The sequence below is a fragment of the Lissotriton helveticus genome, chromosome 3_1 (assembly GCF_964261635.1).
Source record: "Lissotriton helveticus chromosome 3_1, aLisHel1.1, whole genome shotgun sequence".
Taxonomy (NCBI): domain Eukaryota; kingdom Metazoa; phylum Chordata; class Amphibia; order Caudata; family Salamandridae; genus Lissotriton; species Lissotriton helveticus.
The window spans coordinates 1,776,322,231-1,776,337,392 of NC_136061.1; the positions used below are offsets into that span (position 1 = coordinate 1,776,322,231).

At 46.1% G+C, this 15,162-nt stretch overlaps 1 protein-coding gene across 1 annotated transcript in view; it reads right to left on the reverse strand.

The window, feature by feature from the left end:
* The window catches only part of ARID1A (AT-rich interaction domain 1A), a 579,170-nt gene that overhangs the window by 318,139 nt on the left and 245,869 nt on the right, over window positions 1–15,162 (reverse strand). The window lies entirely within an intron of this gene.

The following is a 15,162-nucleotide window of genomic DNA, read 5'->3' on the forward strand; positions in this document are numbered from 1 at the left end:
CCATCAATCAGTGCAGTTTTCAAGACTTGGTAATCATTAGCATCCTCATCTCTAACAGTGAGGAGCTTGTCTCTACCTTTACCTTCAAAGGAGAGCCACAATATAGCTGCCCACTGACTCTGGGGTACCTGCTGTGCTTTGCAGGCTCTCTCCAAAGCAGTTATCCACTTGTGGATATCATCTCCTGTCTTATAGGAGGGCACTGTTTTACTCCGGTGTCTATTATCAAAACTCCTGTCTCTATCCCTAGGGATATCGCTGCCACCAGTGGGGACCACCCCACTCAACTGTTGCTCTCTAGCAAAGGCAAGCTTCTCTTTGGCAAGGGCAAGTTCTTCCCTTTGGATCCTCAGATTAGCTTCCTTCATCTTGGCCTCATTCTCTCTCCTCTGAGGGGAAGTCATCCTCCTCTGAGCAGAGGCATGAGAGTGCACAGATCTATTGGAGTCCCTAGAATGAGATCTATCTCTCCTAGCTCCAAAGTTAGGCCTGCTCAGGGTCAGTACTGGGGGTCCCCCAGATCATTCCCTATGTAGGTCTAAGTTGGCCCTTGTGAGTCTGCTGACTATCACAGAACCATTGTCTGCCTCATCCCCAGACTGTTCTTCTTCTTCCTCCTCCTCTTCTACATTCTCTGTTTCAGGGAGGTCTGGATCTCCAAGAGTACCTTCTAAGGGGGGCATGCTCCTATCTGGAATAGAGGGGTCTGTGTTGGCAGCCCTTCTGGCATCATATGTCTCTAAGAGACCTAACAGAAAAGGAGTGGTAGGGTTAGAAACCTGTTTTAATTTCCTGGAGGTACACAATTGTCTCATCTCCTGGAAACTGAGTGCTGCATATCTGGAAAGGACCTGTGGAGGGTCACTAACCACTAGGGGAGTCTCTGAAGTCTCTCCATGGGTAGACATGCTTTCTAGTGAGGTGCAAGTGATGCACTTACCTACACTATGGGTTTTCCTACTGATCCCTTGCTAAGAGTTGTAGTCAGGGTGTGCTAGGCCCTTTCTACTACAACAGCTGGTTCAGTAGAAGTATTTCTAAGCTTGTTATATGTACCTAGAGTACCTTATGTGATCTTTCAAATGATATTTCAAGATTATACGTGGTAAAAACAACAGGAAGCTCAAATCCCAACCGCTGCACACCAATGTGAGAAGTTGGCCTGATATATGATGCTCACTAGTTCTGGTGATTACCTTGTATCAGTCCAAACAACCCTCATGGTGATTGGTTGTAAGTCAACCTTATAGACCAGCTATCCTAATGGTAGCATGGACAAAGCAGTCTTAGGCTAAACTCTTTTGGCATGTGAAGCCAGCTGTTTTACCACAATATAACCCCTTGAATACCAGATGAAAGGACACCACACAGGTTGTTATGAAAATAAACAGTATATTTATTAATAACAACACCTCTGAACTCTTTATAAGGTCAGAGGGCTAAGCACATGACAATCTCTTACGAAAAATACTACAAGTTGCACAAAATTACAATGGTGCCCTAGGGGCACGACAAACCATATACTAAGTAAGTGGAATGTGAAAGTCGATAAAAGGAATGGAGCTGTCCAGAGGCTGTAGGATCGATGGGACCACGCTACACTAACTTCAGGTAAGTAATAGGAGGCCCACGGAACGCGTGTGCGGAGTATGAACTAACACGCGAGATGCGTAACAACGTCTATGGGCAGTACAGTTCAAGTTAAAGGTGAGTACAGACAATCCTGAATAGGTAGGACTAAAACGACTGTGGAACTGGACACTAGGACAGTTAAACTACCCTTGAGCACCGAAATGCTCTTGTTACCTCACCCACGGGCCGCGGGTGCACAGGTGTCAAAGTGCGTCGGGTTCTCGCATTGAAGTCAATGGAGCCTGAAAGAAAAGATGCTGCAGGCGACCAGGAGGAAGATGTCCGGTGCAATCCAAGGGTGGATTGTTGAAGAAGAAGACCTGAAAGCAGAGGGGACAATGTTCAAAGTCACTAGCCAGTGACTGGAGTGGAACCAGGAAGGAACCAGATGTCGTCGTCGCGATCAGGTGAAGAGTGGACGCTTGACTCTGCAGCCACGTGGACCAGGAGGTGTCTTCGACGACCAGGATGGAGGCACGAGCTGTCCCCCGCAGGCTCTCGTTGTCGGCGGTGTTGGATCCGGAATCGGCGTCAACAGGCCTTGGCAAAGGCAACCCACGCGGTGAGTGAAGAAAGCGTCTGGTGCGGACTAGGAGAGTCCGGGGTGCCCCTCTTTTGGAAGGGAGCAAGGGCCAGTCAGGAGCAACCAGACCAGCAGCAAAGATTCAAAGGTTCGTCGTCTAGGAGGCCACTAGCCAGCCGGCAAGTGACCAGACAACGCGTCGAGCAGCAAACAAGCAGAAGGGCCCCACGCAGATCTCGTGGATGCTGGAGGGCTGATCTTCGGTGCAGGGGCTGCTCGGGCTGGGGCTTCTCAATCCCCAAAGCACTTGGTCGAGTTTACCTTGGGAGTCGTGCTGGAAGCGAAGTGCAGGTTCGTTCAAGATGGCCGGTCCCACGTGTCTCGTCGCACCCACGGGTCTCAGCTTTGCTGCAGATGTGGGTTGAGGTCGGAGAGGTCTGGGAATCCGGGTCTCGTCGGGCTCTGAAGTCTGGATCCTCGAGGGAAGACGACAAAGTGAAGCCGCTGGACGCTTGATGGTGCCTGCAGTTGCAGGGTGGACACTCCTTGCCCACAAGGGAGATTCTTCAGTCTTCTGTGGAGCAGAACGTCGAAGTCCAGAGTTTCTTCTTGTTGAATAGTTCAGGATAATCTAATCTGGAATGGGACCAGCTCCTACCTTTATTCTCCTAAAGGGGGCTGCACTACTGACTAGGCCCCTCCCCTGGGTGGGACCAGGGAGGGGGGTGGTTACACCCCCTATCCTTTGTCCGGTTTCCCGCCAGAGCTGGGGCTAGGATGCCCCAGCAACTGGTTTGAACCGGTGTATGCACAGGGCACCTTGTGTGCCCCAGGCATGTCTCATTCCTTTCAGGCCTCCCTACCTCAATACACAAAATACTGTCTGGGGTGGTGCTAGAACCTCCCAAGGCAGGCAACCCTTTGTCCAAGCCATCCTCGCTGGAAGGACTCCCAGCAGCAGGAGGTCAGACTTGTGTCTGTGGTGGCAGCATCCATTTTGTGATGCTAAGGCTCGAGTTAACTTTAACCGGGGTTCACAGTTACATACATGGCGTGTCCCTCTAGAAGGGTGGAATGCTACCCCCGTCACCAGAATTGGCGAGGGGGTAGTATTCCAAATCGTATGACACCTTACTCGACATGTTTTGATAATGTTATACCAGATTTAGCATTTAACCGCGAGGTTGATAATGCACTTAAGAGTATATGGTATAGCGTTATCATGGAACAGCTATTAGGACTTGGTTCCGCAAGCTGCAAACGGGCTCAGCTCATGCCAGAGCACCATCTCACATAATTCCAAGCACTCTGCCTTCAGGATTGATAAGGCCTTCCATAGGAGTGACTGATAGGAGTATATGTGTCCATTTTAGGGTTAGATATAGGTATACTATATCTACAGCAAAGGGTGTTTACACCACCTTGCCCCAGCTGTCATGCAGCCAGTTGTGTCAGATTTAGATGGCCAGCCAGGGGTGGCATAATACATGCTTCAGCCCCTGGTAGGCCCTGGGTACACCTATGCCCTGGATACCTAAGGTATTCTGTACAGGGACTGATAAGGTGGCCCAGTACCAATTGGTAAATGCACCTAAAGTACATGGTTGTCAATTTAGAGAGAGAACAGCTAGGCTGTGGGTCTGATTAGCAGGCCCACAGCCAGGAAAAGTCGTAAACCAGTGAAGCAAAAAGCAAAAATCTGGGGTGACCATAGGATTGCAGACCCCACTCTCCTACAGTGCCCCCTACAACAGGAGGAAGGGAGATCGATGACCTCGGCGACAAGCACCAGGACTTACCAGAGACGGGCGAGCGACGCACACATGAACCAGACGGCGACCAACGCCGCAAACGGAACCCTCTGCTACTGGGACCTGACGCCGAAGAAGAGACGAATCCGACCGGGACAGGCACGCCGAAAGTAGCTTCATTCGGCGCTCCCGCGGAGACTTCGGCTTGAATTGTTGGCAGCCGTTTCAATCCGTCGAGCCATGGTGTTCGCCCAGGCACCACATGCAGATACGGTGTGAGTCTGTCACGGACAGGAGGCACATGTCTTTAAGCCCGAAGGCATTGCACACTGTTCCAGACTCAAAAGCGCCAAAAAGGCCTGAAAGGCCAGAGAAACCGCTTACTCCGGATCCGCGTTGCACGCGGAAAAGAAGGAAACTGATGTCAGCAAGCGCGCTGGGAGGGACTTATATGACCTCGCTAACATCACATCCATGGACAATATGACCTCGCTAACATCACATCCATGGACTATGTCAGGGCGGGGTCGTGTGGCGCAGAGGTGCTGCTGCAAAATATTTTCAGATCCAGTCTGACGCCTGGTGATAATTCTTAAATTAAGGAATCTACAGCTAGTTGTCTCTATCAGATTGAATAGTTGCAAACCCCTTATGTTGATACGTTTCCGCAGATCTACTTTCTGGAGCTGAAGGTAGTAGTTAGCAAAAGTTCACGGGTTGGAATTCCCTTTTAAGTCTGTGCAAACCTACTAACTTGCATGCTTTAAGGGTTTTCAACAACTCTTCTCTAACCTATTCCCATACTGAGAAATATTGGAAATTTACTCCTGACAATGGCAGACGTAAAACTTCTTCCAGAGTTAGGAAAAAAGTGGTTGGAGGGAAAGTGAACTTGCAAACACTCAGATTTTCGCATGAGCAAATCTACACATGCACATTTGCTCATGTTAAAATGAAGTTCACAAACACTTTTAAAAGTACTATTTCCTGTCCTACTTGTGTACATTCTTGGGAATTCACGAAAGATGTATAGCTGCACTTAATGTAAGGACATATACCATGGGTGCACTTTTGAAACTTTCTTTAATAATTAGGCCCTTAATTCGGTCTGGCGTTGACAGTGACCTTTTGTGTTTATTAGAATTCTCCCTCTCGCTCTGTATCGGCTGGCTGCACTGTGACTGACAGCATTCAGCACTTTAACAAACAGCCTACCTGCACACAAAGTCGTTTTTTTCAGTGCCAGTAACCACTGCAGCAGTGTGTGCTTTTTGAGACCAAAAAACAAGTTTTGCTTTTGACAATGTTTGATATAATGGTGAGGGCCTGGCAGCTTCCACACCAATAAGGTTTTACAGAAACCATGCCAAAACAAGTCACACATTGACAAAACTAAAAAGCTGACCGCCAATTTCAGACCTACTGGCTTTGCCAATGCTGGTTTATTTTGGTTTCCCATAATCTTATTGAAACTGGTTACACTGATTTTTTGGGGAAATACTAGCATGCATCAACACGTTACTAAATGATGCTGCAAAGAAATAGTACCTGAAATTTTACAGTTGTTTAGCAATGTTTTTCTTCCTGTTTTTATTTTTTTATGAACATTTTATTTTGACAGCAAAGAATCTTCAATCTTGCTTTCAAGCTTCTTCAAATATTTGCATCAAATCAGAGAGCATTCTGAGAGCATTATACATAGCCTCATATTGCAAAACTTTGATGACGTGTGTACACATTTTTATACTGGAACCACTGTCAGAAGTGCAGTCAGAGCTTACAACATTTACTTAAAGCGCTCACACTAATAATCGAGGCTTTCACTTAATGAACCATAAATACAAGTTTGAACAGCATTAACATATGGGCAAGAATATGACCTTCACTGCAGACAGTAACCTTCCCTGAGTCATCATGTGGTACTGGCAGCCAAAGAGTTTGTGCTGCAGGTGGTTGAGCATATCTGTCCCAAAGACAAAACACACATGAAAACTTGTTGCGAATGTTATTAACTAGAGAAGAGGTTTCTAACATAGCAGAATATCCATCTATTTATCAGATGCTACTAGGTGCTGACGCCAAGAGCTGTTTATTTGTGATGCTGGAGCTCAGCTATTACAAAAAAGTAGGTTCAAGGTGCTAAACACAGCTAATAAAGTCTGGAAGGCTGTATGAGAACTGTATCAATTTGAAAGGGTTTCCTACTACACTCCAATGTCTGCCTCTGGGTTACTACCATCTGTATTCTGGGATAGGACCATTGAAAGATGGAGAATTAAAGGGATCTTATATATTGGAGATCTATATGTTAATGGGAGTATAGCATCTTATTCTAGGTTAACTGACAAATATCAGCTGCCTAGAATTTTTTAAGTTTTTACAAATCCGCAACTATCTGTGTAAAAGCTGACAGGGTATAGAGCCGAATCCTTTTGTTGAGGCCATTAGGAAGAACGCCCGTATTGGCACTCTATATAACCTGTGTTGGCCCCTCCCCTGGAGAATAGCCTCTATACAATCTCTTTGATTGGCCTACCTTCCACTGCTCACATTTAGTTGAAGGAAAATGCTACTTACCAGTATGCATCTGTTCGTGGCATGTAGGGCTGCAGAGCCACACACTATTGCATAGATCGCCATATGGTGGTGGGCCCGGATGATTACACTTTGTTGTTGTCTTGGAAGAGTGTTTGTCTGTTGGATGACTCCTCCTGTAGATCATAGTGCGCATTGGCATCGACTCCATCATTAGATTGTTTTTGCCATTGGGGAAATGATGGAGTTGTAGGAGTACAGAAAAAGATGTCCATGTGTTGTGTATCTAATTAAGATATTACTGGAACAGATATAGGTAGCCGGGGAGGCGGGTGGGCGTGTGTGGTTCTGCAGCCCTACATGCCAAGAACAGATGCATACTGGTAAGTAGCAATTTCCATTTCAGGCATATGGGCTTCAGACCAAACAATATTGCATTGATTCAATAGCAGTTTTCCTCCCTCAGCGGCGACCACCAGTATCTGTTGCAGTAGTTTGCAATAATGTCTTGAGTACAGCCTGGCTCACGCTAGCTTGTTGGTTTGCCTGCACAGCTACACAGTAGTGTTTTGTAAATGTGTGCAGTGTAGACCATGTAGCTGCTTTGCAGATATCATTTAAGGGTATATTTCCTAGGAATGCCATATATGTCACTAATTTATGGGTGGAATGACCCTAGGGGGAATGGATAGAGTATGTTTTGCTTTTTGGTAACAGATTTGAATGCACTTAACAATCCATCTTGCAATCCCAGATTTTGAAATAGGATTATCTTTATGTGGAGGAGAAAAGAACACTAACAATTGTTTTGTTTTACAAAATGGTTTTGTCCTATCACTGTAGTAGAGGAGTGCTCTTTTTACATCTAATGTATGTAGAGCTCTTTCCGCAACTGTTTGCGGTTGAGGTGGAACGGTGAAATGACTTTTGGAAGGAATTTCAGGTCTGTTTTAAGAACCACTTTGTTGTGATGGAGTTGTATGAATGGTTCTTGAATTGTTAATGCCTGGATCTCACTTACTCTTCTGAGTGAGGTAATAGCAACTAAAAAAGCAACTTTCCATGTAAGGAACTGCAATTCACACTTATGCAATGGTTTAAATGGAGGACCCATAACACTAATGAGAACAATATTTAAATTCCATACCGGAGAGGGTGGTATTTTGGGAGGAATTATTCTTGAGTCCTTCCATAAACGCTTTGATGGCAGGTACTCTAAATAATGACAAATGTTGTCTGTTTTGAAGGTAGGCTGCTATAGCAGCAAGATGTAACCTGATTGAGGAGTACGCTAAGAAAACAAGTTACTTACCTGTAACTGTAGTTCTCCAGTATTGGAAGCTTTCATAGATTCACATACCTGAATCATTTCCCCGTAGTTAAAATGGGAGTCTCCGGTACATAAAAAAGTAATGGTTAGCAGTATAGCTAACTGTGAAACAGGCCTAGGCCCATTTGTCTTTTGCAACCCATAACTTTTGTAATGGAAAAAAAAGGACCAAACTTTTCTCTTAGCCAATCAGAGGCACTCACCCTCTAGAACCCTCCTGGGAGAAACTCTTGCCCCTCAGATTTTCGGGCACTTCTGCTTTAATACGTTCCGTACCCAATCCGAGGTGAGCCTCTCAGGGGAGGAGGGCCGGCGTATGTGAATCTATGAAAGCTTCCAATACTGGAGAAGGAATATGCTACTTACCAGTATGCATCTGTTCTTGCCATGTGGAGCTGCAGAGTTGTACATTTAGCAATAGATCACCACCTGGGGTTGGTCTCGGATGATTGCAGGTTGCGGTTGTCTTCTTGGAAGAAGTCTTTGTAGTCACGAGATAGGTGACTCCTCCCTTGGACAATACTGCACATGGTCATCGACTCCATCCTCAGAGTGTTTTTCGCCATGATGGGAAATGATGGAGTTAGTAGAAGTAAAGAGAAAAGGATGTCCATGCGTGTGCATCTAAGTAAGATGAGTACTGGAACGGATACAAGCCCCGGGGAGGCGGGAGGGCATGTACAACTCTGCAGCTCTACATGCCAAGAACAGATGCATACTGGTAAGTAGCATATTCCGTTCGAGGCATATGAGCTGCAGGTTGTACATTTAGCAACGATTGTGCAGCAGTGTCTCCCCTAGCGGTGGTCACTTGTATCCGTTGCAGCATACTGAAATAGTGTTTTAAGGACAGCTTGGCCTACTGCAGCTAGCTGCTTGGCTTGCACGTCAACACAATAGTGTTTAGTGAATGTGTGTATGGTAGACCATGTTGCTGCCTTACATATGTCTCTAGTGGTATGTTTCCTAAGAAAGCCATAGAGGCTCCTAGTTTGCGAGTGGAGTGCGCTCTAGGAGGAACTGTTAGTGTACGTTTTGCCTTTAGATAGCATATTTGAATACACTTTACAATCCATCTGGCAATTCCTCCTTTAGATATGGGATTGCCTTTGTGTGGTGAACAGAAAGATACAAATAGTTGTTTTGACTTTCTGAAGGATTTAGTTTTGTCTGTGTAGTATAAAAGAGCTCTTCTAACATCTAGGGTGTGTAGGGCTCTTTCTGCAACAGAGTCTGGTTTTTGGAAAAACACTGGTAACTCTACTGATTGGTTAAGGTGAAAAGGAGTAATCACCTTTGGCAGGAATTATGGGTTAGGTCTAAGAACCACTTTGTTAGGGTGTATCTGAAAAAATGGTTCTTCTATTGTGAATGCTTGTATCTCACTAACTCTTCTGAGAGAGGTGATGGCAACAAGGAATGCAGTTTTCCATGTTAGGAATTGCAATTCACACTTGTGTAAAGGCTCAAATGGGGGTCCCATGAGTCTTGTAAGGGGAAATGTTCAGGCTCCATACTGGTGCAGGTGGTAACCTAGGTGGGATTATTCGTTTTAATCCTTCCATAAATGCTTTTATCGCAGGTACTCTAAAGAGAGATAGGTGCTGTCTATTTTGTAAATAGGCTGCAATTGCTGCTAGATGCAGTCGTATGGAAGAGTATGCCAAGTTGGACCTTTGTAGGTGTAGAAGGTAACAAATAATATTCTGGATGGAAACATCCAATGGATCAATATTATTGTTGTTACAATATATTGCAAATCTTTTCCACTTAGCAGCATAACATGCTCTAGTGGTGGGTTTTCTAGCTTCTTTAATTATGTTCATACATTCTGGTGGTAAATTTAAGTAGCCAAACTCTAAGACCTCAGGAGCCAGATTGCCAAATTCAGCTGGCTTGGTTCTGGGTGCCTTATTTCTTCATGGTTCTGTGTTAACAGGGATGGCGTGAGCCGTAATTTCTGATGTGGAACCAGTGAGAGATCTAGTAGTGTGGTGAACCATGGCTGGCGTGCCCATGTGGGGGCCACTAGAATTAGTTTGAGGGACTGTTGTCTGAGCTTGCGTACTACTAGTGGAATGAGTGGGAAAGGCGGAAAAGCGTACGCAAATCTGCCTGACCAATTCATCCATATTGCATTCCCCTCCGACCGCGGGTGTGGGAACCTGGCGGCGAAGGTTGGGCATTTTGTGTTTTCGTGGGTGGCAAACAGATCTATGTGTGGGTGCCCCCACATTTGGAAGAATGGTTGTAGGACTTGTGGGTGCAACTCCCATTTGTGAATCTGTTGTGATTGACGACTCAACAGATCGGCTATCTGATTGTGAATTCCTGGAAGGTGTTCTACAGTCAGGTGTATGTTTTGAGGGATGGCCCATCTCCAAATGTTCTGTGCAAGCTGGGACAGTTGCAGAGAGTGTGTCCCCCCCTGTTTTTGTATGTAATACATAGCTGTCATATTGTCCGTCCGGATTAGAACAGCTTTGTTTTGTACTTGGAGTTGAAAAGTTTTGAGTGCTAGGTAAATTGCTAGCAGTTCCAAATGATTGATATGGAGCAGTTTTTGTTGGCTGTTCCATTGGCCTTGAGTGGTATAGTGCAGGAGATGGGCTCCCCATCCTGTGAGGGATGAATCTGTTGTGAGCACTATTTGTGGAACAGGGTCTAGGAACGGCCGTCCCTTTGTCAAGTTTTTGGTGTTCCACCATTGCAGAGAGCGATATGTACGGCTGTCTACCAACACCAGGTCTGTGAGCTGACCTTGAGCCTGATTCCACTGTTGTGCTAGACATTCCTGTAGTGGGCGCATTTGCAGTCTTGCATGAGGAACTATGAAGATGCAAGATGCCATCATGCCTATTAATTTCATGAACACTCTGGCCTGAAGAGAGTGTTGGCATTGAAAAAGGGAGACCAAGCCCTGAATGCTTTGAATCCTGGCTTGACTGGGATAGGCTAGAGCTACTGATGTGTCTATGGTAGCTCCTAGATATTGGTGAACGTGCGAAGGCTCTAGGTGCGACTTGGTGTAGTTTATCGTAAAACCTAAGTCGTGTAATGTCTGAATTGTTTGTTTGGTGTGTTGTACACACTGGTTGAACGATCTTGCTTTCGTGAGCCAGTCGTCGAGGTAAGGGAAGACATGTATCTTTTGTCTCCTGAGATGTGCTGCTACTACTGCTAAGCACTTTGTAAACACTCGTGGTGCTGTTGTGACCCCGAATGAAAGGACTTTGAACTGATAGTGTTGTCCTTGTATGACAAATCTTAGATACTTCCTGTGCGCAGGATGTATAGGAATATGAAAATAGGCGTCCTTTAGGTCTAGTTTTGTCAGAAAGTCTCCCTGTTGTAGTAATGGGAGTACTTGTTGTAAAGTGATCATGTGAAAATGATCTGATTGAATGTAGTGGTTTAGGGGCCTGAGGTCGAGGATCGGTCTTAATGTCCCGTCCTTTTTGGGTATTAGGAAATACAGGGAGTAGACTCCTGTTCCTTGTTCCTGTAAGGGGACCTCTTGAATAGCATCTTTTTGTAGAAGTGCTAGAACTTCCTGTTGGAGCAGTGTTATGTGTTCTGCGGACATTGGGCGCTGCCTGGGTGGTATGTTTGGGAGGGTTGCTGTGAGTTCTAGGCAGTAGCCATGTTGGATAATTTGTCTTACCCACCTGTCTGTTGTGATGGAATCCCAGACAGGTAGGAACTGTGATACTCTGCCCCCTACTGGTGTGGAATGTTGTAGGGGAGGCAGAGGGAAGTCACTATTTGGGAGTGGAAGAGGAGCGGTTGTTGTTGGTACCTCTACCTCTTCCCTTATTGTTGTTGCCTCTGTACCCTCCTCTATAGTAACCTTTATTAGAGGGGGTTTGTGTTTTAAAAGATGACGTGTTATCTGCACCGGTCTGCTTGGAGCCTCCTCTATAAGAGGAGCGGCGAAAAGAACCTCTAGTCTGGGTAGATTGTAATGCACCCATAGACTTAGCAGTGTCTGTGTCCTTTTTCATCTTTTCTAGCGTAGTATCTACCTCTGGCCCGAACAATTAGTTCTGATTGAAGGGCTGGTTGAGGATGGTAGTTTGCACCTCTGGTCTGAAAACGGAAATGCGTAGCCATGCATGACGCCTGAGGATAACACTGGTGTTAACTGCCCTAGATGCTGTGTCAGCTACGTCTAGTGCGCATTTAATGGAGGAATTTGATATTAGTTTGCCTTCCTGTAAGAGCTCTGCTGCGTGATCTTTGTATTGATCTGGCAGATGTTCCATTAATTTTTCTAGTTGGTCGTAGTGAGCCCTATCGTAGCGTGAGAGTAAGGCTTGTGTATTTGCTATGCGCCAAATGTTTGTTGCTTGTGCAGCAATCCGTTTCCCTGACGCATCAATTATTTTTGATTCTTTGTCAGGGGGGGGTCCCCAGAAGTCTGGGAATTGGCTCTTTTACGTGCATTTGACACAACTAAAGAGTCCAATGGTAGGTGTCCCTTAATGTAGATAGGATCTGATGGTGCTGGCCTATACTTTTTCTCTATTCTTGGGTTTGGTACCCTACACCTTACTGGGTCTTTAAAAATATCTGGGGCATGTTTAATGACCCCCTTGATCATAAGTAGTATTTGAGTAGATCTCTGTGATTCCTCAAAAGTGTCTAATAGGAAATCCTCCTCAATGGCATCAGAGTGCATTGGAACTCCGTGGTAAAGCGCAGCTCTGTTTAGTAGATGATTGAACCCAATACTATCCTCTGGAGGGGAAGGTTTTGTTGGGTAATACTGAGGATCAGGTATGTCTGGTGCATTATTTGGTTGGAAAGTATATGCATCATCCTCCTTGGTATAATCTGGGTTGACATCTTCATCCTCATCTAAGGGATATGTATGTGTATCTGGTACATCATCCCCCCCACCTAAATCATACTCTTTGTCAGTGTGGTGTGATGTGATGATGCAGGAGATTGAGCAGGAGAAGTTATAGGCTCAATATATGGAGTGATAGGAGAGGAAGAAGGTGAAGGAGAGAAAGGGTGCATTGGAGATGTTGCACAATCCTTTTTGGCAGGTACCACAGTTGGAAGTGGTGTGTCTGCTGGTCTTTTCTTGTGTGGAATTGCTTCCACAGGTCCAGTTTTTGGATTGATATAGACCTTTTTCTGCTTTGGATCTGGTCTAAACAGTTCTTCCTCTTGTATAGTCCCCTTCGGCGCCGATTTCTTCGGTGTCGATAGTACTTCTTTAGCGTTTTTTGCCTTAGGAGGAGTTATTGAGTCCTGTGGCAATTTCTTCGGTGCCGAAGGTTCTTTAGGCTTGTGTGTATCAGGCCTTGTGGTCTTTGGTACCGTTATCGAAGATTTCAGAGTGGAGACAGGTTTTGTTGGTCCTGTTGCGCCGGAGTCTATCTTCCCGTCTTTGTTTTTGGAGCCGGATGGTTTCGGAGTCGAAGCTTTCGGTTCCGTTACTGTTTTTGGTTTCGGCACCGATGCCTGTTTAGGTTTGGGTGCCGAAGAGTCTTTGGGCGCCGAAGGGTGTGTTAGCTTCGGTGCCGAAGAGTCCTTCGGTGTCGAAGGGTTTTTCGGTGCCAAAGGAGGAGGTGGAATTGGCATATGTGTTTTTTTCGGTGCCGAGGCACCGGAAGGCGTAGTCTTTTTCCTCGGAGCCGAGCCGGAAGGCGGGGCGTTAGAGGGTAGATTTCGGTCTTGACTGGGCCCCATGGGCGGAGTGCTGACCGTTGCCTTTGGTTTGGGCAGTGTCTGTGGTGCAGGGGCAGAGGTACTCACGGGTTGTCGAGATGGAATCGAATCGTCCGAGTCCTCTGCTCCCGATATGATCTGGAGATCAGGCGAGTCTTCCTCGGCGACGAGTGTAGCCTCGTCCTCGGAGATATCTTCGAGTGGGTTCTCGTCCTCGGAGACGTCCTGTTCGACGATCTCCTTCTCAAAGATGGCCTCCGGTGCAGGTGCCGATCTCCTCATCTCGTGTCGACGGGCCCTCCGGTCCCAAATGGTCTTTTTCGATCGGAAGGAGGCACAGGCTGTGCAGGTCGACTCGTCGTGTTCTGGCGAGAGACAGAGGTTGCAAACCTCGTGATGGTCGCTATGAGGGAATTTTGCTCAACATACCGGGCATCTCTTGAATGGAGTTCTTTCCATGAGGCGTAGGCCGTACGGCGCCGATGGGCCCAACGGCCCGCGTCGATGCACCGGGATGTAGCTGGTGATGTCGAAAAGCGTCTTCGATGTCGAAAGTTGTTTGTCTAAAGTTTTACGCTTCGAAAATGCCGAAAGTCTTTTCTAGCCGGAGCGGAAAACTTTCATCCGAACCCAGTGGCGGAAAAAAACAATCTGAGGATGGAGTCGATGACCATGCGCACTATTGTCCAAGGGAGGAGTCACCTATCTCGTGACTACAAAGACTTCTTCCAAGAAGACAACAACCTGCAATCATCCGAGCCCAACACCAGGTGGCGATCTATTGCTAAATGTACAACCTGCAGCTCATATGCCTCGAACCTACAGTTACAGGTAAGTAACTTGTTTTCTTACTCCAGTATTGGAGCTTTCATAGATTCACATACCTGAATCAGAATAGCAAGCAGTAAATTATAGCACATTTTGTCTTTGTCACCTTGTTTTCATTAACATGCAACACATGATACTTGCACATAGTAGTAACCATATCAATATATACATAGACATATTATATTGCCTCTCAATGACATATCCAATATCAATCAACAATAAAATGTGCTCTCCTTACCCAAGAAAGGAAGGAGGGATGAGAAAGAGGCTCACCGTTATTGGAAAAGGTTCCGCAGCACTGCTTGCCCCACTGCTACATCGCTCCTTGCATGAGCATTTAGGCAGTAATGCCTGGTGAAGGTATGCGTACTCCTCCAGGTGGCTGCTCTGCAGTTGTCCTGTATGGAGATGCCTGAAAATAGAGCAGTTGAGGTTGATACCGCTCTTGTGGAATGCGCATGAACACGTGCAGTCAATGGTTTTCCCGCTGCTTGGTGACGGAACTGGATAGCACTTGAGATCCATCTTGAGATTCCTCGTTTTGACAACGGGAAACCTTTTCTGGGGGCACTAAATGCCACAAACAATTGTGTAGACTTTCTAAACGGCTTTGTCCTTTGCAAATAGAACTGCAGGCAACGCTGGACATCCAGAGTGTGGAGAGTCCTTTCCGCCGCCGTCGATGGTTGAGGAAAAAATCTTTTCAAGATTAAGGGCTCATTTAAATGGAAAGCTGTTGGTACTTTCAGAATGAATCTTGGACTCGTTCTGAGGACTAATCGGTCTTCCCTGAATTGGAGAAATGGTTCTTGCGTTGTAAGGGCTTGTATTTCTCCTACCCTTCTGGCTGATGTTAGAGCTATTAAAAGAGCCACCTTCCA